General features: G+C 45.2%; 1 protein-coding gene across 4 annotated transcripts in view; it reads left to right on the top strand.

Annotated features, from left to right (window-relative positions):
- Positions 1–12960: 12960 nt before the first annotated feature.
- LOC123761417 (high-affinity choline transporter 1) overlaps positions 12961–24978 on the top strand; it is a 348005-nt gene continuing 335987 nt past the window's right edge. For 2 of the 4 annotated variants that reach the window (XM_069313210.1, XM_069313215.1), the window contains exon 1: positions 12961–13522. The gene's annotated coding sequence lies outside the window, so the exon portion shown is untranslated. The remainder of the gene's footprint in view (positions 13523–24978) is intronic. The other 2 variants (XR_011224660.1, XM_069313203.1) reach the window with 1 other exon arrangement.

The following is a 24978-nucleotide window of genomic DNA, read 5'->3' as shown; positions in this document are numbered from 1 at the left end:
CTATATATTTTGATATCTGCCATGTCTGAGTATACCCACTCAGACACCTTGTTAAATCTGTGGATGCACATGTTATGCTTAATCCCTTCCGGACTGGGACGTGTATCGTTGAGGTGCCCTTCTAAGAAGGTGGTCACCTGCCTACTCACCAATGAGTATCTCTCATTCGTGAGGTCTGGTCTCAAAAATGAGACCAAAGTGGTTCTGGTCTCAAAAATGTCTAGTTAAAAGGCCAGCATCAGCATCATCCCTTATCTTCCCCATTTTGGGACAGGATTTTTAAGGACTGCCTCGAGGATATTAAATATATCCTAGAGGCTCAAGGTTATTCGTTGAAGACTTGTGGTAGCTGCTGCACACACCACTGTGGTTTAGTGATGTAATTAACGTTTTTTATTTACATTTCTGGAGGGAACCCCTTGTGACATCCTGAAGCTACCCATTTCTCCGATATAAGTGTCATCTATTAGGTGCCATCAGTTACAAGTTAACTGGTGTACTTGTCTAAGTGTACTTGTTAACAAGTTAACAAGTACAAGAATAAAGGTGACAGGGGCGACTGCAACAACTACCGTGGAATCTCCCTCCTCAGTATTGTCGGAAAGCTGTTTGCTCGAGTCGCATTGAAGAGGCTCCAAGTACTTGCAGAGAGAGTCTATCCAGAATCACAATGCGGATTCAGAGCTGGCAGGTCCACCATCGACATGGTCTTTTCCCTCAGACAACTGCAGGAGAAATGCAGGGAACAGAAGCAGCCACTCTTTGTAGCCTTCATAGATCTGACGAAGGCCTTCGACCTCGTCAGCAGGGATGGCCTGTTCAAGATCCTCCCCAAGATCGGATGCCCACCCAGGCTCCTCAGCATCATCAGATCTTTCCATGAGAACATGAGGGGCACCGTGGTCTTTGATGGCCTAACATCAGACGCCTTTGACATTCGAAGTATAGTAAAGCAGGGCTGCGTACTGGCTCCGACCCTATTCGGGATATTCTTCGCAGTTATGCTGCGGCACGCCTTCGGATCTGTCACGGAAGGCATTTACCTCCGGACCAGGTCGGATGGAAAGCTCTTTAACCTCGCCAGGCTGAGAGCCAAGACGAAGGTTCGGCTGAGGTGTCTGCGCGACTTCCTTTTTGCCGACGACGCAGCAGTCACTGCCCACTCAGTTGAAGACCTCCAATGGCTCATAATCCGCTTCAGCAAGGCCTCTCAGGCTTTCGGACTCGCCATCAGTCTGAAGAAAACACAAGTCATGGGACAAGGAGTGGACTTCCCACCTGACATCGGCATCTCTGATTCCAAACTGGAAGTCGTTCACGACTTCGTGTACCTGGGCTCCACAATCTCTGACTCCCTCTCTCTTGATACGGAGCTAAACAAACGCATCGGTAAGGCATCTACTACCATGTCCAGACTGACAAAGAGAGTGTGGGCCAACAATAGGCTAACTGAGTATACTAAGATTCAGATTTACAGAGCCTGTGTCCTGAGCACTCTCCTTTATGGCAGTGAGTCTTGGACACTCCGTGCCCGTCAGGAAAGACAGCTGAATGCCTACCACATGCGCTGCCTTCGACACATCTTGGACATCACCTGGCAGGACAAGGTGACAAACAACAATGTCTTGGGGAGAGCAAGAATCACCAGCATGTACACGATGCTGCAACAGAGACGAATGCGCTGGCTCGGGCACGTTGTGCAAATGGGCAATGGCAGGATCCCCGAGGATCTCCTGTACGGAGAGCTAATGCAGGGAAAGCGTCCAACAGGCAAGCCCCAGCTACGGTACAAAGACGTATGCAAGAGGGACCTGAAAGCCATGGACGTCGCTCTTGCTATATGGGAGACACTGGCTGCAGACCGTTCAGCCTGGAGGCAGTCTGTTCAAAGAGGTCTCTCCAAGTTCGAGGAGTCACTTGCCAAGGAATCGGAGGCAAAGAGACAGAGAAGGAAAGCCGGTAGCCAGGAAGACAGACCAGAATCGGACTTCGTTTGTGCTCGGTATGGGATGGACTGCCACTCTCGGATTGGCCTCATCAGTCACACCAGACGATGCACCAGGATTGACAACTAGGGCGCAACTCCATAGTCTCCCGAGACTGAAGGATGCCTACTAACGTTTTTTATTTACATTTCTGGAGGGAACCCCTTGTGACATCCTGAAGCTACCCATTTCTCCGATATAAGTGTCATCTATTAGGTGCCATCAGTTACAAGTTCTCTTGCTTACAGGGCACCCAGAGCCAGAACTTGGCTCCCTTACAGAGGTACAGGGAGCCATGGCATTTATATACAGTAGTAAGTTATTCATTGATGCCACCATGGAAGAAGGAACCCAGAAAGTCAGCAAATCAAAACAAACCAGAGTTGGCTGCCTCTGAGACCTGCATACTCAAAAACGGCCATAGAACTCCCCAAACTATATAAACAAAGACCAAGGGTATGAATCCTGCAACAAACACAATTCGACATTAATGCTGAATCCACTAATTACCTGAGAATTCCACTTTTCAGGAAATGCTACATTAATCTTAGATGCACTAATTACAATTATCTATTCCCAAGTGCATCACTCAGGCCAGCTGTCAGATTACCTGCTAAATGTTGGTCAGTTTGGTAAAATGAGGTGAGGCTTGTAATATAAACTCCAAGAACAAAAGTGTCGTTAGTCAGTTTAACACAAATTGTGGTTCAGTACAGATGCCTTAGAGATACACCTCGGATATTCAAAACCATCGACATTCACCAGCAACAACGTAACACTCGTCGAGATCAGGTTCCTACTCTTACAAGACGCTTGAGCCTCGCTACAAAGACAGCCAAATTCTAGCCATATCTGGGCTTCCAGCTTTCATTCTGCATTGGAGCTCTTCGATCCCTCCATATTCGAGCTCCATGCTCTCACCCCACATCCAAGTTCTCTACCCCCTGCCTCACTCAAGTTTTCTGAGCCTTGTTCCAGGCCTCATCTCTGCTGTCACAACACGATAGGTCTGTTGTGTTGTGACAGAAATCTCAGAGATTTGGGGTATACTGATATACTGTACAGATCTGATATACTGTACAGAGAACCACTGGGTTTGCAAATGTAAGCTATTCAAAAGTTCCAGTTTCACGATCAGGGTTGGGGTTTTACGCTTCCCGAACTAAATTCAGGATGTGAGGAGTGGTCCGCCAGGCCTCACGCCGGCCTGGGGTGGTGGGGTGGGAGATGGCCTAGTTTGCCCACTAACTGTGTTTATTGCCACTCTAATACCTTCTACCCTGTGATGTCACAGATTCACGGCCCATTGTTTCTATTGTTTTGATTTATCACGAGACTGGCGTGTTCATTCGTGACTTTTGTTGGATATATCTGCACAATCTAGGAACTTCTGTGCATCACATCAGTTTGAAATGCATGCATTATGTCAGTGAAAGCATCAATAAGCGGGATACGTAAAAGAAAGAGGTCAGTGATAACATTTGAGAAGAAAGTTGAAGTAATTAAGAAGGTTGAGAACAGAGTCCCAAGAATTGTTGTGTGCGCTGAATATGGGCCATTAGCAAAACTCCTGTTTTTTATTTTCTTAACCCCTCAACTGCCCCAGCAAACAAATGTCGTATTATCCGTTTTTTTTTTAATTAGGCTATATTTTAATGTTTAATATTTTTATTACTCTTTGTGTTTTGAAATGAAAATAATTTAGTTTGGAAACATTTTGACATTAACTTTACCTGAACATTTATAAAAACAACAAAAATATGTCCTTAACAATTGCACTTTGAAGTTTTTGCCAAAAACAGGTGCACAGTGCAGGAGTTAAGGCTAAACCTATCATTTTTGGGGGGAGCCCCTTCGGCTTCTCAGAGCTATCCGGGCTGATATGAATGTATTAGACCCTGGCATCAGTCAAAGTGAATGGAGTTCTTAGGCCTACCGGGGACCACAAGCCAGAACCTGGCCCCCCCCCCCCCCTCAGAGAAGCATGAGGAGCAATGCCCTATAGAATCCCTCCCCCCCTGTGGTTGGAAGCATTCTATGTCTGCCATCAACCGGTCAGGCGCCCAGAAAGGTAAGCGCCCCAGAACAAACCCGTCTGCTTAAAATATTACTACTGAAAGACAAATTATTTGACAGAACTCCCCCAAACTAAAAACGAGTGAACAAGCATGACGTCACAACTGTCACCGCGCCGCTGTCTGTGCAGCTCCCCCTCCCCAGGAGGGGAAAGAGGGAGCCCCAGACTCCCCCCTTCTCGAGCTGTTTTCGGACTGCCTTGAGGAGGATTTGGAGGCACTCGGAGCAGATCCTGGGTCTGGTGCGCTGATCTCAGGAGTGCGGGGGCATCGGCTGCTCTGTTGAAGCTGTTTGCGCCGATCCTATGGGAGGCAATGTCTCTGTTCTTTGCTTCTTGTCTCGCGTGCCGGTTGGTGGTGCTCACTTAGCCCTTAAGCTGCGCATGGCGTATATATATACGGCATGAGTAACATGTCCCACTGTGCCCATGGCGTATATATACGCCATAGGGTGCAAGGCACGATTCAAATGGCCCGCGGCTACACGGGGTTCACATTAGCTTCCTCAGGTCTCTTGTAAACAGACGCCATTTAAGAAAAAAATCATGGGCAATATTCTCAGATATGAGAGGCACAGTACTGTTGGAGCAACCAAGGCTGGTGCACGCAGCATGAGCGAACAGCAATGACCACAGCATCGCCGAAAAATGTCAAAATATATAACTGCTATTATTTAATGATGACATTATTACAGAGTACTCTTGACTGTGATAAAAATGACCAGGATTGTAATAATAGCAGCATTGTTGTGATAATTAGCGCTGTGGGAAGAGTGATGCTGAGGGACGGAGGGAGATAGCATCGTTTACTGACTGTGTGGCCACCTGTTATTGTCTGCATTCACCATACCAGCTTAGTGATTCTCTGTGGCGAACACAAATATAGATACTATTATATATTGTGTGTATTAGTGTAATAACAGCAAAAGGATTATGTTGGGAGGAGCCATTTGGGTGATGGAGGTGACGTCGTCTGCTTGACTTGTCTGGCTGTGTAGAGGGTGGCCACTATGCTCTTTGGGCACTCTACAAGCTTAGGTGTACAGTTACGGTGCATACAACATGTAGATACTTATATATATAATATGTGTATATAGTGTAATAACACTGCAAACAGTATTGTTGGGGGAGAAAGTTTAGTGCGTGTGACCTTGAATGAGTGAAGGAGCCGCCAGCTGACTGTGAAGCGACGACTCTTAGTGCCTGAACTAACTATATCAGCTTAGTTGCTCAGTTGTGATGAACAAAACATGTAGATACTTATATATAACGTCTGTATATTGTGAATAAAGTATAAAACAGGATGGTGAGAGGAGAAAGTGGGCGAGTGAGGCGTTGTTGAGGGAGTGAGTGGCAACGAGTGGCTGGCTGGTGTGGCGGTCACTCCTCGTGGCTTTTTGACTCATAATACCAACATAGTGGTTCATTATGGTGACCAAAACATGCAGATACTTATATATAACCTGTGTATACAGTGTAATAACAGCAAAACTATTTGTTTATTGTTTTATGAACATAATAATTGAATCACTAATATGCACACCATACTTTTGAGGACGTATAGCGATGATTCACCTCTTTTATTATATAAATATATCACACTACACAATATTGAATAATATTACTGTAAAAAACTAAGAAAAAATCAATCAGGGACATTGAAATAATTAGGTGATAATATCTTTGTGGCAACTCTCACCTATCAGTCGGGTGATGCTGACTGGCTCTGACGACTGCTCTGTCAACGCTCACTTATTGCCAGACTTCCTCGGTCTACTGCACCCAAAATGTCGCCTACGATTTTTTTTCCGTGCTCAGGGAACACAACATTTTTAGAAGGTGAAATAATTTTTTAGAATTTTTTTTTTTCTTGCGCACAGGGGTGTAAATCTCCTCAGCACCCCTTAGCAGCTTAAGGGTTAATCCTTGGAATCGGCTTGAGCCCTGGCTGTTAGGTTCTCTTTTCCTTTTTGTCCTATGCTGTTTGCAGAGTCTACAGTGGTGCAGTACTGTATCTGCAGGCAGCTTCTTCTAGTTGTCGTCCCATGTCGGACTTGTTTGTTCCGTTGGGGGTCTTCCCAGAAGGGTCGTGGCAGGGCTCAGGGTTCCTCCCATCGTTGTAGGCCAGTGGTGCCAGTTTTGGGGCCAGTGCAGCCTTCAGAACCGATGATGACTGGTCGATGTGGTGATCGCTCTGTTCGTAAGACGGATTCTCGTAAGGGGCATCGGCCCTTTCATGGTTCATCCCATTTTTTTTTTTTTGAGATATATACAAGAGTTGTTACATTCTTGTACAGCCACTTGTGCGCGTAGCGTTTCGGGCAGGTCCCTGGAATACGATCCCCTGCCGCGAAGAATCGTTTTTTCATCCAAGTACACATTTTACTGTTGCATTAAACAGAGGCTACAGTTATGGAATTGCGCCCAGTAAATCCTCCCCAGCCAGGATACGAACCCATGACATAGCGCTCGCGGAACGCCAGGCGAGTGTCTTACCACTACACCACGGAGACTGTTTTCATTGATGGGGCAATGGGGGGGGGGGAGGAGGCTCGCACTGTTTGCTCATGCTTAGTCCCTCGATTTGTGGGCTTTTCAGGTTATTTCATGCGGCCCCTTTTCCTTCGGGGGGGTTCGGGGCTGGTGGGGCAGGTCTCTTCTCCTGCACTCTGTTGAGTCATCTTGGAGTGGGTTCACTTGGACGTGGTCGAAACATCCTCATTCCTCAGGTGGATTTCCCACCTGTTTCCGGTTCCAAAACGAGACTGTGTGGACCTGTGGTTTATCCTGGACTTGTCCTGTCTGAACCTCTGGGTCTATTGCCCCTCCTTTCGGATGACTACTCTGTCCCTACTCTACTCTACTACTCTACTTTTTCATTTTGGGGCCTGGACAGTGCTTCGGATTCATAGTCCTGAGGTTCCGGGTTCGATCTTCGGTGGATGCAGAAATAAATGGGCAAAGTTTCTTTCACCCTGATGCTTCTGTCACCTAGTAGTAGGTACCTGGGAGTTAGACAGCTGCTATGGGCTGCTTCCTGGGGGTGTATAACAAAAAGAAGGCCTGGTCGAGGACCGGGCCGTGGGGACGCTAAGCCCCGAAATCATCTCAAGATAACCTCAAGATAATGTCCCAGGTCCAGCTTCTTTTGGAGCCAGGTGCTTGGATGGTGTCCCTGAACCTTTGGGACGCATATTGGCACATCCCAATTCATCCGGGGTTCAGGGACTAGCTCGGTTTTGTTGTGGGGCATCAGGCTTGCCGCTTTCATTGCCGTCCTTTCAGCTTGGCCAGGCACCTCGCTCTTCGCACTTTCACACGGCTTACCCAGATCGTGATGGCCTGTCTGCGTCTCTTAGAGGTTCAGGTTCTGGCCTACCTCGACGACTGGCTGTTATGGGCTCCCAGCCAGTATATGTGTCTGATCACCTGGGATTTGGTTCTTTCGCAACTCATTGGGTTCGGGTTCCTGGTGTACTGGAGGAAGTCCCATCTGGTTTCCTCTCAGGTTTAGTTTTGATTGGGTCTTATGTGGGACCTTTGGACTGTTTCCTTGTCTTTCCCTACGGAAGCTCTGCTGCAGCTGCGGTCCCACCTTCAGCTGTATTTGGTGGGCTCCCGTGTCACAAGGAGGTTGCTCGAGGGTTTGTGCCGGAGTCTGAACTTTGCTATATTGGTCTACCCACCAGGCCAGGTTTGGCTTTGTCAGCTGTTCTGGTTCCTTCGGAAACATCCCTTCTGCCTCTCTTGCGATCACTGGGTTCAGCCTCCAGGTGCATTACCTTGGCTGCTGCGTCGCCGGCTTCCTCTTCAGGCTTTTCGGGGTTCAATGCCTTGGCACCTACCCGAGCCCTCGCTCGATGTGTTCACAGACGTCTCGTCTCTTGGCTGGGGCTTTGTGACCAGGGCTCACCAGACTGGCTATGGGCGGTGGGATCCATTTCTTCATCGGGCCCACAGCACGGTGCAGAAGTATACGGCAATGTGGATGCTGCTCCGAAGGGTTCGGTTCACTCGCGGATCGACGATCTGGCTCTATTCGGATTGCTCCCCAGTGGTTCATTGCCTGAACTGTGGGGGTTTGATGCGGGCCTTGGTTCTTTGGGGCTGGTCGCTTCGGGTGATTCGTCTGTTGAGTTCTCGGGGTTTAGCTCTCTTGGCCGTTAACGTTTGGGGGGGGGGGGGGTTGTCCAACGTCCTGGCGGACGGCCTATCACCTTTCATTCTCCTGTCCATGTCGATGGATGAATGGATGGTCGATGCCGACTAATTGGCTCTGCTGGACGTACGGGCTCCCTGAGGTGGACCTCTTCAAGACGGCGTAGTTGAGGAGTTTCCCGGTATATGTGGTGCCCTTCCCCGACTGCGAGGCCATAGGGGTCGATTCTTTCAGGCAGGACTGGTTGAGGTAGGATTACCTATACCTCTTTCCCCCAGTTCTGCTGTTGCTCCAAGTAGTAGCTCGCTTAGAGACTTACCAAGGGAGAGTAGTCCTGTTGACCCCTTGGTAGCCAGCCCAGCCTTGGTTTCAGGCACTGCTTCCTCGGGGTCGTCCCACATCTCGGAAAGGAGCCGGTCGGCCGAGCGAACAGCACACTGGACTTGTGATCCTGTGGTCTTGGGTTTGATCCCGGACGCCAGCGAGAAACAATGGGCAGAGTTTCTTTCACCCTATGCCCTTGTTACCTAGCAGTAAAATAGGTACCTGGGTGTTAGCTGTCACGGGCTGCTTCCTGGGGGTGGAGGCCTGGTCGAGGACCGGGCCGTGGGGACACTAAAGCCCCGAAATCATCTCAAGATAATTCTGCCTCTTTCAGCAGATTGAGCTGGTGCAATCATCTCAAGTCTTCGCATCTGGTCTTTCTGACGCGTGTTTATTGCCATTTGTATGGTGAGCAGGTGGCTTCATTGATGGTGTCCCACCTGCGTGCTTTATCTCGGCGGCAGTATGAAGTTTCCTGGCGGTCCTTTCCTTATTTCTTTACCCTTCATAGGTTCACTTCTGTTTTGAATTACGGTGGATGTTACTTCTACTCCATTCCTCAAGCTGTCTTATGCGTTGTTTTGCCTCTGGCCTGCTCATGCGCCGCTTGAGCTATCCGGGTCGTTAGACCAGGTGCTCTCTTTTCTCTTTTCTCCATGGTTTGTTGTGGCCCCTTCGGTTCAAGATTGTTTTGTGAAGGCTCTTTTCCCAACCCAACCCCTCTGGGGGGTCGGGTTCGGGAGCTTCATGCTCTTTTCCAGCACAGAGGTTTCTGCTCTTTTGGTCCTGGTGGTTGGTTTGTTCTTTTGCAGCCTGTTATAAAAAAGGTAGGCTTGCTATGGGAAAACTAGTGCTATTCAGGGGTAAGGTCAGTCAGAATAAAGATGTACCTATTTGGGGAGATCAGTAAGGCCCGGCCCCCATGGAAACTAGAAGTAGTGCTGACTACTTGGCTACACAACAAGGTCAGTCTAGGGAATGATCAAGATCTCCTACACAGGAAGAACGATACTCTTATAATTCATGTACTTATTTATTAACCCCTTAACAGCCCCCCATATACATTCACACCAATAACAATAATAATAATAACTTTACCACACTACCTTACGTTAAAAGCCTTGGTCCACATAAGCAGGATACAAGGTTTTACACTGAACACAAGCTAGGGTAAAGCTCTACTATTGGATAACTTGAAGTTAGAGTCAGCTTAGGGTAGGGGGACCACGTGGTTCCAATGGAACCCCCTTTAGAATAACTAGTAATATAAACTCTAAAAACACCTACTACACACAAAGTATACTACTCTACACATAGAACATGAGTATGCCAGAGATTGAATAATGTACTCAGTACATACTTATCTTGAACAAGACACAGAAATAAGGAAACGAAGAGGAGGGAGAGGAGGTTCCTTGCACCACAGCCAGCAACCAGAGAAGGCCGCTTCAGCCCAGATCATGCAGCCTCCCGCATCATGTGGTGCCGGGAAGAGCCTAATTGATCATGCAGCTAAGCACATTAAAAATCTTCCCCTATGCAACGTATTGTTACTTTACAAATGATTAAAGTATTAGTAAACATAGTTGGTGCCTATGTTATTATTTAATAATCAACCCCCAGCTAAGTCTTTAAATGCTCTTTGAGAAACAAGAATAGTCTTACGTCTGGCAGGGAAGATACAAAGACACATCGAGTTGTGATTTACTAGATTTACTACTCTAACGTAGCTTATTTAGTTAAATTTTGACCTCTGGTTTCCACTGAAGAACCCAGGGTCGTAACAGATACCATATGCATGGGAAATAGGCTTACAGGTTCCGGAAGATGAGAGGAAATGTCACCACTGTGGAGAAATGCCCGACAGACCACTGGAACATTATCTAACACAGTGCACAGTTACAAACCAATTAAGATTTCAACTTAGATTCAACAGAGCAGAAGAAGTTGTTAAACACATATGGCAAAATGTTACTGAAGCGACCATACGAGTCATAAATACTCATACTCCGCCCAAGTAAAACAGAAACAAGCAACACTTAGTGGGCCAGCCAGAGGCTTAGGGCCCGTGCAGGAATATCCCTGTAAAAAAAAAAAAAAAGTATCACAAAAACACCCACTGGGCTACGATAAAGCGTCACAAAAAAAAAAAAACATCCCCTAGGGCTACGACGAAGCATCACAAAAGGCAAAATCGTTTCGTCGTTGAGGCCGTTTCCATTGCTCACACAGAATGGGTATGACCTCCACCACCGCCCCACGGAATGGGTTTGGGCTCCACCACCACCCACGGGACGGGTATGGGCTCCACCACCGCCCACGGGGACGGGTATGGGCTCCACCACCGCCCACGGGACGGGTATGGGCTCCACCACCGCCCACAGGACGGGTATGGGCTCCACCACCGCCCCACGGAACGGGTATGGGCTCCACCACCGCCCACGGGACGGGTATGGGCTCCACCTCCGCCCATGGAACGGATATGGGCTCCACCACCACCCCACAGAATGGGTATGGGCTCCATCACCGCCCACAGGAAGAGTATAGGCTCCACCACCGCCCACGGGACGAGTATGGGCTCCACCACCGCCCACGGGACGGGTATGGGCTCCACCACCACCCACGGGACGGGTATGGGCTCCACCACCACCCATGGGACAGGTATGGGCTCCACCACCGCCCACGGGACGGGTATGGGCTCCACCACCGCCCACGGGACGGGTATGAGCTCCACCACCACCCACGGGACGGGTATGGGCTCCACCACCACCCACGGGACGGGTATGGGCTCCACCACCGCCCACGGGACGGGTATGGGCTCCACCACCGCCCACGGGACGGGTATGGGCTCCACCACCACCCACGGGATGGGTATGGGCTCCACCACCACCTACGGGACGGACATGTGCTCCACCATCACCCACGGGACGGGTATGGGCTCCACCACCACCCACGGGACGGGTATGGGCTCCACCACCGCCCACGGGACGGGTATGGGCTCCACCACCACCCACGGGACAGGTATGGGCTCCACCACCACCCACGGGACGGGTATGGGCTCCACCACCGCCCACGGGACGGGTATGGGCTCCACCACCGCCCACAGGACGGGTATGGGCTCCACCACCACCCACGGGATGGGTATGGGCTCCACCACCACCCACGGGACGGACATGTGCTCCACCATCACCCACGGGACGGATATGGGCTCCACCACCACCCACGGGACGGGTATGGGCTCCACCACCGCCCACGGGACGGGTATGGGCTCCACCACCACCCACGGGACAGGTATGGGCTCCACCACCACCCACGGGACGGGTATGGGCTCCACCACCACCCACGGGACAGGTATGGGCTCCACCACCACCCACGGGACGGGTATGGGCTCCACCACCACCCACGGGACGGGCATGGGCTCCACCACCACCCACGGGACGGGTATGGGCTCCACCACCACCCACGGGATCGATGGATATGGGCTCGACCACCACCCACGGGACGGATATGGGCTCGACCACCACCCACGAGACGGGTATGGGCTCCACCACCACCCACGGGATGAGTATAGGGTGCATAATAAATGACTCCGTCAATCCATGGGAGCAGCAAGTGGCCCGTCATGCCAGTACGGTGGTTGGCGGGTATGACTAACCATCCTGCGAGATGGAAACTTGTATTACCACTGCTACCTTATTCAATCTTGTGTTGTTGATATTCTCAAAATGCATCCGGGACTGCTTATCAAATGTCTCTGTATGACTAACCATCCTGTGTGATGGGGATTTTTTAGCATCACCTAGTTAGCTTTTTTTTTTTTTTTTTTTTGACACACTACTCCACTTCATATAGTCTAGGGTAGCTGCACTAATGCAGATGTACCTAATGTATTAATAAAAAGAAAAAGTGACACCGGGTTGGCTGTTCTCCTGATCGATCCACTGCTGCTGGGTTACTGCCATTTTCCTCATTATTGTATTCTGTATTTCCTGTATTTATTTATCTGCAAATATTACTCACTCCACATCTTTTCTGCAATCAAAATGAAATTAATAAAGTTAAACCAAGTTAAAAATAATTTTATTTGACTATTCTATTGAGTTAAACTGAAAATCTTCCATGTTTGTGTAATTTACGGTTGGAAACTAAAGTGAAGTCGAATCACAAAAAAGTAAATGTTGCCACAATGTTTGATGAACCTTTTATAGTTTAGTATATTTTAAACCTAAAACTTCCTCGATAAGTTGTTATCAGCAGTAAACTCATCCTTATGTTGGAAAAACTAGCATTAGAAACTAATATTAATGTAGGTGTGAGTTAGGATAGTAATAAGTGTGATTATCAGGTGGTACTGTTCGGTAAGCTAAACTTGAAGCGTTCAGCTTCCTGGAGAGCCAGTGGTCCGCCCAGGTCGGCTCAGTACCCGCGCTAGGGTGATCTCACTCGCATGTGTTGACGTCCTGGGTGTTGATGACGTGTGTTGATCTTACTCGCGCCTGTTGACGTCCTGGGTGTTGGTGACGTGTGTTGATCTTACTCGCACCTGTTGACGTCCTGGGTGTTGGTGACGTGTGTTGATCTTACTCGCACCTGTTGACGTCCTGGGTGTTGGTGACGTGCGTTGATCTTACTCGCGCCTGTTGACGTCCTGGGTGTTGGTGACGTGTGTTGATCTTACTCGCGCCTGTTGACGTACTGTGTTGACCTCGCTCGCGCCTGTTGACGTACTGTGTGTTGACCTCGCTCGCGCCTGTTGACGTACTGTGTTGACCTCGCTCGCGCCTGTTGACGTACTGTGTGTTGACCTCGCTCGCGCGTGTTGACATACTCGAATGTCTTGTCTTCCATGCATGAATTTAATTAAGTTTGGTGTACAAATTGAGATGTTGTAGATAGTGTTTGTGCGATTTAACTGATAATATCACTACGCTTCTCAAGGCAAGAAGATTGACTGATCAAGAAGGAGCCCTTATTCTAAAGGTAAAGTCTCGTCTTAACTTTTGGGTAGATCTAGGAGTTAAAGTGTTAAGGTATGCCCTGGTGCATCAAGGTATGTCCTGGGGGTCCATAGAATTACCCAAATCGACCCAAATCGGCCTAAACCTACCCAAATCGTCCTAGCATTACGTAAGTAATGAAGAAATATGGTATATTTACTTACTATAATGTTGGTGCTACACGTAGAACATGATCAAACCTATTTTTACTCTGAAATAATCTAATTTCATAACGAAATGAGACGTAAATATGAGAGAGGTGACGCCATAGGAAGTCGACGGTCCAAGCGACAATTGTGTGGAGCGACTTATCCAAGATATATGGTCGCCTGGAGAGTGTTTGCTGCCATATCAGCCTCCTGTACACAGTGATCCAGTCGTCGTATTTTATGGCTCAAATTGTCGCAAATTTAATTGGTAATATTAATAAGTAGAATGTGTATTTATAATAATATTTTTCACAAACAGCCACAAAATATTTAATATTTATTAAAAAAAAGTGTCTGGAAGTTAAATCAATTCCACATGACAATAAATTTGTTATATAGATACTAGCGTTATTCGTTGGTATGCGTTCGCTATTTAAACTACTCCAGTCCTTTTCGTTCATAGAACACCGAACCCTACACGCTCTCTGATATATTGCTTAATTAACAAATATTCACAAATAAAGATTATATTTATATATGTTATCAGAAAGGCAGATATAAAATAGTTTGTGTTAATGCATCACAGAGATTATACCTTATTAGAGGAAAAATATTCATATTTTAAACAAGGCTTCTTGGCCGACGCTCTCCCTTTCGATGGGAACTATGACCTTTTGAAAATCAATGTTAATTGAATCTATATATTGTAAAAGACGAAGTTTTTTATGTCATCAGAAAGACATATAAGCTGCATGTTAATACTTTGGTATAAATATAACTGAAGTGAAAGTGAAGATATATGCCTTTTTATAGTTACTTGATGGCTCGCTCAGGGAGTGTGAAGGCCTGCACACAAGCCAATCAATTTTATAATTAATGTACATATATGCAAAGTAACGTCAAAGGTTTTTATTTCAGAATAAAGACAGATGTAGACGATAATGTAAATACATTTCAAGGAAAACATATCTTAAATGAAAGCAAAGATATGGTCAAATAAATAAGCAATACCACACCATCGCCAGTGTCCGGACACATGAATATTCGCATTAGGTAGGTGAAAGGAAATGTACCCAACCATTTCCATTTACGCGACCAGTTTCCGTTCTTATGTTCTTACTTATATTTATTGAAATTTATCATCATCATCATTTACAGAAATAAATTAACATAAAAATGTAGTAATTTTAATACACAAAACAGAAGTAGATATGTATGTAAATTATGACGCAGGATAGGATCACTATTGCAGAACTATTCGCATACTTTGCGTCATTATATACAGTACTGGAATTTAAAAAAAATCGCGGAATTCAGAGATAACACCATCATTGGTGTCCAAGAAAAGTGTAAGTACTTCATTTATAATGATGTGCTGCCCGAAATCTTAGCGAAGTATCTAAAATTTGCTTACTGTAAGTAATTCATGCAAATGATTGTAAAGCCGTCGCCCAGTTGGGTGGGTGTGGAGCACATGACTGTTAAGCTGCCGCCCAGTTGGTTGGGTGTGGAGCACATGACTGTAAAGCTGCCGCCCAGTTGGGTGGGTGTGGAGCACATGACTGTTAAGCTGCCGCCCAGTTGGGTGGGTGTGGAGCACATGACTGTAAAGCTGCCGCCCATTTGGGTGGGTGTGGAGCACATGACTGTTAAGCTGCCGCCCAGTTGCGTGGGTGTGGAGCACATGACTGTTAAGCTGCCGCCCAGTTGGGTGGGTGTGGAGCACATGACTATAAAGCTGCCGCCCAGTTGGGTGGGTGTGGAGCACATGACTGTAAAGCTGCCGCCCATTTGGGTTGGTGTGGAGCACATGACTGTTAAGCTGCCGCCCAGTTGGGTGGGTGTGGAGCACATGACTGTTAAGCTGCCGCCCAGTTGGGTGGGTGTGGAGCACATGACTATAAAGCTGCCGCCCAGTTGGGTGGGTGTGGAGCACATGACTGTTAAGCTGCCGCCCAGTTGGGTGGGTGTGGAGCACATGACTGTTAAGCTGCCGCCCAGTTGGGTGGGTGTAGAGCAAGACTAGTAATTGGACGACTCACCATAGATGTAAAGTGCCTAGTATAGTGACTTGTGAGCCTCTTGTTGAATCACTTGTGATACAAAGATTATTGATGTGTGTATTTGTGTGGGTGATTGAATATGTATGTGAATGTATATGTATGTATATGTATATATGCAATTGACGATCACGAAACAATAATCATTTGTATGCGGAAAATTCCATATTTCATTTCTGTGGATTTACCGCATATGTATATATATGTACATGTATGTATGATTATGTGTACATGTATATATAATATTAATAAGAAGAAATGATAAAAAGAATGGCAATAGTGGATAGTAGTAACACACTTAAGAATTATTCAGTAATAAATACAAACTCGTCCTTCACCTATGGTAAAGGAAAGTCAACTTTGAAGGATTCAATTTACATGAGATTAAGATTAGGATACAAATATATCTGGCAATACGGAGTTGATGTCAGTGAAAAAGATAAGGATTGTAAATTATGTAGTATGCCGCACGCCCACACCTTAGAACATTATGTATTAGAGTGTCAACTTATTGATAACTATAGAAATAAGGAAATAAGTAATGTACCACATCAAATTGTTTGTATGTGTGATAATGGTATGATAGACAGTATACTAAGGAGCTACAAAAATTTTTGCCCCAAGAGTGTAACAATTAGATGCTGTAATTACTATATTAACCTGCAATGTTAAATGGGATTCTTGTAATGTTAATTGTCTATTTGTACTTACTGAATTTGTGCGCCCCTTGAGGGACTTGCAGTAGTGGGGGTAGAAATAGCCTAAGTTACTCTATCCCTTTGAAATGTATTTTTTCTTGTCTCAATAAACATACTTGAACTTGAACTGTAACTATTTGTGGCTTCCTGACCATAAAGTTACCGCCGCAGAGGGTAAGAGACCGGATGTACCCCATATACAAGCCGCACTAGCTATTAGTTCATAAAAGCTAACAACTTACCCAGATAAACATTACTTCCTAATTATATATATATGCAAATAATACAATTGAAATGTTTAAAACGTGATTATATATATGTATCATGTGGACAATTTTTAATGTAATTTTTTCTCCTGATATTCGGGTTCTTTATTATGCTTCATCTTGAGGCAAAGCCCAATACCTTACGCCATATTGATGCTCTGTCCACAGATCATTCTCTCTCTCTCAAATCATATACATTGATGGTTTCCTACACTGCCACACGGGTGCAGCTGCAAGAGCAGTTGCCTCTACCCATCAAACAGAACTATTTGCCTTGCTTGTTACACTAAAATGTGTACAAGTGTGTGTGTCTATGTATGTATTAACACGATGTACTGAACGGGGTGAGAATAGCTTGAGCTACCTCATCCCTTTGTGTGTATTTTACCTCAATAAACTTATTTCAATTTCAATTTCAATTCAAGTCTCCAAACTTGATGCATTAATTGTGATTTTCTACCATCCTTCATTAATTGTAAGTGATTTCTATCATCCTTAATTGCGCGCAACTCTCTAAGACACAATTGTAACATGACCGTGTCCGAAGCTAGACAGAGAAAAACACAACATTATTAGTGATGGTAACATAATCCTTTTCATGTGAATTCCATCTTCGTTGACCTCCGAAACTTGAGGAATGGTCCAGAAAATAGCTACTAAAGTTTAAGTCAAGTGTGAAGATACTTTAGTTGATACTTAGATACTTCCAATAAGTGTAAACATAGGTGCTGACCATGCTACCTTCATCTATTCATACCCCAACCCAAACGCACTATATAATAATGAAAATAACAGATTTAAAAAGTCCACTCATGGATGTAAACTAACAAACTCACATTAAACATAAAAAAGACCGACTGAAGGAAAAGAGCGGCTGAAGGAACTGAACCTTACGACACTAGAGAAAAGAAGGGAGAGAGGAGATATGATAGGGACATATAAAATACTCAGGGGAATTGACAAAGTGGAAATAGATCAAATGTTCACACGTAATAATAACAGAACGAGGGGACATGGGTGGAAACTGGAAACTCAGATGAGTCACAGAGATGTTAGGAAGTTTTCTTTTAGCGTGAGAGTAGTAGAAAAATGGAATGCACTTGGGGAACAGGTTGTGGAAGCAAATACTATTCATACTTTTAAAACTAGGTATGATAGGGAAATGGGACAGGAGTCATTGCTGTAAACAACCGATAGCTAGAAAGGCGGGATCCAAGAGTCAATGCTCGATCCTGCAAGCACATATAGGCGAGTACATATAGGTGAGTACACACACACGCGCACACACGCACACACACACACACACACGCACACACACACACGCACACACACGCACACACACGCGCACACACACACACACCAGGAAGACATTTACAGAGAGTAGGGAATTAATTAGGTATCTGGGAGCTAGTTAAGTGGTGTGGGATTTATATCTTGAGGTACTGTATACAATGTTCACAACAGAGCAATGTATAATCATTTCATTGTATACAACACATTTTGGTGAAAATTTTTTCAATCCCAAAAACATTTGGAATTGCCAAAAAACCATATCAGCGTAAGCGCCCCCAAAGTGAAAGAGCAGTTTAATGCTATATAATAAATTGAAATTGAAATTGAAATAAGTTTATTGAGGTAAAATACACACAAAGGGATGAGGTAGCTCAAGCTATTCTCACCCCATTCAGTACAACGTGTTAATATATACATAGACACACATCACAAATAAACATATTGCCAAACATTCTGAGAGGTAAACATATACATTTCCTCCTTCACAAGGAGTATGTTATCAGACGTACACACAACTACTTTTATGACCTAGGTATACTGTATAGACAATTTGCAAGAGACATGCAGATAATTCAACAAAATATTACAATCTTGGTGCAAAATTCTTATGTCTCTCAAGAATATCATCAACCTTTCCGTTGTGACACATCCAGGCTATTTGTTCAGGAACAGTCCTTATCTCAGTGTTTCTATATACATTAATCAACGGACAATCAAGAACATAATGGGCCAGGGTGTGAGACCTTAACATACCACATAGTTTACACTTCGTGTCATTATCATGAACATCTATCCCATATTCCCAGTAATATTTGTACCCAAGCCTGAGCCGCATGTACACAGAGTCACTCCAAGCATTTCTCCTTTTACCATAAGTGAAATGGGTGTTTTGACTCACATACATGTAGTGTTGCATGGTTTGACTACTCTCATACATTATCTCTCTCCTCTCCACTCCCGCCTGTGCCTGAATATTTCTGATTTTGCTTCTTATTTGTCTCATTGTGAATTCACATTCAATGTCAACTTGTGGTTTTGATGTGGCACGTTTGGCCAAGTCATCCGCCACCTCGTTGAGCACTATTCCAACATGAGATGGAATCCACATGAATTTCACACTATAACCTTTCAGCTGTATCTCAGTTATTCTTCTCTTACAGTCCTCAACTATAGACATGAAGACTGGGTTTCGACTGTTTAAGGACTCCAGTGCTCCTCGGCTATCGACAAATACAAAAACATTTTTGTCGTCATGACGTACTTCCTCCAAACACGCCAGAATGGCCTGCAGTTCAGCTTGTGTGGATGATATATAATTACTAAGCCGGAGTTCAATTATCCTGTCCACAGTCCCAAACTCCGTATAATCCCTTATTAGGACACCACACCCGGCCCTGCCATCCTCCGCCACCGACCCGTCGCAATATACATGTAAACTGTTGCCTCTTGGTAACCGAGATATCATGCTTCCATACAAACACCGTAATTGTCCCGGTTCATGATGAATCTTTTTCGCCTTGAGGGGTACAATTTCGACGTCTATTTTCTGTACTTTCCAGGGAGCAGACATATTACACTGTCGAGAGGGTTTACAGCAGTCAAGTACGTCGTATTCCCTGAGGTCATGAGCTAATCCCCTCGTGTAGCGTGTCTCCCTCAGTTTCCTGGAAGTGTGTATGTCACTCAAGCAGGTCTGAACGCTCTCAAACAGCTTATCCCCTCCTTTTCTCCGCATGAAACGAATAGATACTCTAGTGTTAATGTCACGGACTCTATCACACACACTCTGTAAATTTAATTCCATTCTCATTATTTCAATCATTGCATTTCTTTGACATCCAAGAATAATCCTCATAGCCTCGTTCTGTATCAGCTCTATTTTTTGAATTCTGCCTTGGCCTGTGTAAGACAATACGGGTGCTGCGTAGTCTATCAGGGACCGAACAGTACTTATGTATAACATCCGCAAGATAGGTACCCCAACACCTTTACCAGAAAAAGCCAGTGCTTTCAGAGGATGCAGACGGGCTTTACATAAGGTGCTGATATGATTTATTTCAGCATTTTTACTCTCACATGTGTATCCAACATACATGCCCAGATACTTGTACTTCTGAACACGGCTCAGTTCCACACCATTTAGAGTAAGTGTTATATTTCTTCGTTTCCTATACTCGTATTTGGTTTTATCTGCATTTATAACTAAGCCTAACTTGTGACAGGTTGTACCAAGTATGTTAAGAGCAGTTTGAATTTTGTTCCCAGAAGTGCCTTGTATAAGAATGTCATCAGCATATATGATTGTCGTGACCCCTGGAGGATACATCTCTGATGCTAATCTGTTCATTAATACATTGAATAAGGTGGGACTTAATACTCCTCCTTGTGGGGTACCTAACTGAAACCTCCGTTCCTCAGACATGTAACCCTGGTAATACACCTGACCTTTTCTGCCTTGTAGATAATCCCTTATCCAGTGTAGCAATCTCCCTGTTATTCCCAGATTGGCTAATTCGTATAAGATTACTTCCCCATTGGCTTTATCAAATGCTCCTTGTAGATCAACAAAAACTCTACAATTGTCATCCCCATTAGACAAACACTTTAAGAGACAATCCGCAGTACTTTTGCCTTTGATAAAACCAAAGAGATTACTGGACATGTTATCACCTACAAGGTAGAGTAGCCTATTTAACAAAATCCTTTCCATCATTTTACAAAAGCAGGATATTAAGGAGACAGGTCTGTAGCCTCCGTTAGACTTAGGGATAGGAATGATGACAGCCTCTTTCCATTTTCTTGGTAACTTTCCCTCTCTATAACTCATATTAAACAAATCAAGTAAGGGACTAGGTTTCATACCGGCTAAATAATTAAGTATGTCATACGTTACTCCATCTTTCCCCGGAGCAGTAGAGCTGCCACTTTTTATAGCATCCAGTAGCTCATCGTGAGTTATCTCAGTGCATGTTATAGATCTTGTATTTAAGGCACATAAAGTTACTCCATTTCTAATATTTTCCCATGACTCAATGGTGACTCTCGTGTCTGCAGGTAAGGACTCCATACCAGCAGCACTTGCCCATTTATCTACTAACTCATTAGCAACTTTCCCTGGATCTGAATGAGCAATGAATTTGGTCTTACAACCCCTGACTTTGTTTACTGCTCTCCATATGTCTTTAAGGTTCTTAGTACTGCCAATGGACTGAGCAAAGTCTTGCCAGTATCTGTCCCGCGCCTCCTTCCTCACCTGACTGCATTCCCTAGCCACTTCCAATATGTATTTTTCTCTTCATCCCTCATTCCATATTTTAACCATTCTTTATGTGCACTCCGTAGCATTCTCTCCCACCCCTTGACTTGCTGATCATTGGAATATTTAAATTTCTTAGGTCCATGCGTCTTGCTTCCCCTGCCCCCGTTATTTTCCCTCTGTACTAATTTCTCTATGTTCTCGACCATGTCCTCGTAAAAACTATCAACGCAGAGCGGCATGTAATGTTGATACCAATCTCCCATATTTTGAATAAAATAAGTTTTCATATCTTTATTAATATGTAGCCTTTTCCTTTGAAAGTGGACTTGTTTTTTCCCCAGTGGTAATTCCACGTTCAAGGCAAAGTGGTCACTAAGTAGGTCCCGAACAACCCGAGCCTCCCCCATAATCCCCTGAGAGTTTAAAAGGCAGGCATAGTCAAGCCGTCCTCCCCTGATGTGAGTTGGTTCATTGTTTCCCAAGAGACAGGTATCTGGATGATCTTGTAGAAACTGTAACCACTTGACCCCATTAGTATTAATACTACCCACTGTCCCAAGGCTTGTGTGCCGAGCATTAAGGTCCCCAATGACCAGTGAAGGATTAGTATAAATGCAGTCAGGTAAATAGTTAGCGTCGAAGCAGTTCCTGGATACATACAAATTAACTACAATAAAATCCCCTTCCCTTAATGATAATTTAACACAGACACTCTCTATACCTTGCGTTTTTGATGGCGGTTCTACTAACTCTGCTGGTATGGAGTTCTTTACATAAATCGACGTGCCTCTGACGTTATTTGCGGCGAAGAGGTCAAACCCTTTATAGCCATTTAATTTCAATAATCCTTCATTCCTATCTGCTGTCTCCTGGAGAGCTACAACATCAATATCATTTCCCATCACATAACAATGAACATCTGTAACCCTGTTTCTTAAACCATTAACATTCCATGACAACACTTTCAGTCTAGGGTGATCCATTATTAATCAATTCACTGTTTAAGTCATCCCCAATAAGTTCACTAAATGATAGCCATACCTTGTATAACATCTCCCACCTCCTCCCAAGTTCACCAGTAAAAGCGACATTGCGATTCTCAAGAGATTTTATCAGCCCTGAGACGTCCATTATTGGCCCAAATGATTCCTTCATTTTATGTGTAATTATAGGGTTCTTCCTTTCACTACGACTATCATCATTCACACACACTTCACTTTCCTTCATTTCATCACTCAATATTTCATTCTTGTCCTCAACCACTATATCCTGATTATCCTTCACCGTTTTGCGATTTTCCTTGACCTGAACGTTCAATTTCGCCTCGATGGACTCGATTCTCTGCCCAAGATGTCGGAGGAACTCACCAACTTTTCTGAGTTCAGCCCACACTTCCTTGACCGTATCATTATGGCCCTCTTTCTGAGCCACAGTAGCCACTTCACTCACCGTTACACTGTCCCTGCCGGAATCCTGAGTGGTGGCGTGGCTGCTTGTTGCTGGAGCCTGCCTAAGTAAAGGTGACTCCTTTACCCACGCATTCGTCCGGTTCACTGGCACTGTTTGGGGCAGACTGTTTTGCTGTGCTCCCGGTGTCTGTGTAAGAGCTCTTGCTTGCTCTGTAACATTCACCGGCCGGAGAACACCCATGCTCGGCCTCTTGCTACACACAGCCGAGCTGGCATTGTGAACACCTCCACAGTTGCAGCATCTGGGAACTATTTTCTCCCCCAGATTAAGTCTGCTTCTTCACACATTAGAGAGGTGAGACTTTCCGCAGAACCGACATCGTGGATCATTTTGACAGCTCCAGGATTTATGGCCCCATCTGCAGCATTTCAGGCATATTATGGGCTCTTCCACATACATGCCTGTAGCCAGCCCCGGTGATGAACACTTTCTCGGGAACTTCACCTCTCACTAGAGCCACCACCTGACTCCTAGCTTCACCTTTAATAAGGTGACGCTTGGCCCACACAAATCGTTAGTCGTCGAGGATGAACTCGGGGTCTAGAATCTGAGGGTATTTGTAAATAATTACCTTTTCTGACCAGGGGGAGAAAGATACTGGCAGTATGGGGCGTTAAAGTTTATTGAAGATTAAATTCTGCAGAACATGTAAATATATAAAGTTCAAATATATAAGTAAGTAATTATATAAAGTTTATATTAAACACGGTTTATATTATAGACTTATAACAAAGTTGATATTATATTAAACTTAATATTGAACATGTAAATATATAAAGTTTCCAAATATAAATTAAGTAAATATATAACGTTTATATTAAAATATATAAAGTAAATATATAAAGTAAGAATTAACAGTAACAATTCCAAGTCCGAGGACTAGATTTAACTTAAAAGGTACACCCGTAGTAAGTATGAGACCTTAGCCTATAGTGACATGGAAACTAATTCTGCAGAAACCTAAAGGTTAACTGGTACTAGAATTAAGGCCGAGTGCAAATGTGTAGTAATTATATAACACTAGGATATAACAGGCAGGACACAAAGAATAACTAATAAGTGAGAGACCACATAACACGTAATGTACCCGGCCAAGAGGCCGTAAAAGACCTAATGGATAAGGAGAAGGGGGGTGACTACAAGTAGGGCTTACTAGCACCTAGACTGGGCAAAGTATTAGCTGCGGACAGCGGGACACTTGGGGACCGGCGCTGCACCCCCACCGCAGGCCAGCGGCCGGACCCCCCCCCCCGAAGGGCGAGTGCCAGCTGGCCGCGTGAGGCACTCAAAGTAGCAGAGCAACAACGTCCCGTCTGACGTAGGATGTGAGCACTACTCTTCCGCCTGCCGTCTGCCATTATTTCTGATGTGGCGAGCCCGTCCCGAAACAGCTGGGTGCGGAGCGTAGTCATCTGAAGTCACGCCTAGCGCCGAGAGGGCAGCGCGTAGGATCCTGGAGAAATCTCGGCTGGTTACAGGAGCGCTTGTAGGATCTGTGCTTGTAGGATCCGAAGAGTGTTGATTCCTGACCATGTAAGCGATACCAGGTTCAGTCGGAGCGTGCGTCGATTTTTTGTCGCGTAGCTCACCTCCCCCGGGCTGAAAGATATAAGGCAGTAAGGGTGGGCAGAAGCGGCGTGCAGTGTTATCGTGACAGGCAAGAGCACAGACGAGAGGGAAACCCTAGCTGAATCAATACGGAGACGAAAAACGGGGGAGCGAGCCCGGCAGCAGGAATTAAGAGAAACCTTAATTAACAATCCTGGATGAATAAAGAGCATCCGAATAATTATACTGTAGCAATGAAGGGGGCTAACAATTCTAAGAATCTTCCAGCAAACGGAAGGGGGAAGTACCTTTGCTAAGAGCAAAGGTGGGAGAAAACCAGTAGGAGAACAGCAAGGAAGCACAAAGCAACTATAACAGGGTAATACGAAACACTATAAATCTTGAATATAAACAATACATATACCAAGAACGGGTATAACAACTAAGCAACATATACATAAACAATAAAATGGAATAAGAACCAATTCTTAAAGCCAAATCTATAACATGCTTGTGTCCTAAGCGGATGTAGAATGTGAGCGGGGAACATTACCCTTGGTCTCTATCCCATCTCTGCCTCCAGACGGGTGATTGGGCTGGATAGAAGCCAAGGAGTCTGCCTTAAGTGGCCGCTGAGTGTAGTCTTGTGTTGTCAGTGAGCGTCTGCGAGCCGCAGCTAGTACGCCGTTAACTTCG

The sequence above is a fragment of the Procambarus clarkii genome, chromosome 7 (assembly GCF_040958095.1).
Source record: "Procambarus clarkii isolate CNS0578487 chromosome 7, FALCON_Pclarkii_2.0, whole genome shotgun sequence".
NCBI lineage: Eukaryota > Metazoa > Arthropoda > Malacostraca > Decapoda > Cambaridae > Procambarus > Procambarus clarkii.
Note: the sequence above shows the minus strand (reverse complement) of the source record. Positions and strands in the feature narration are given on the sequence as shown.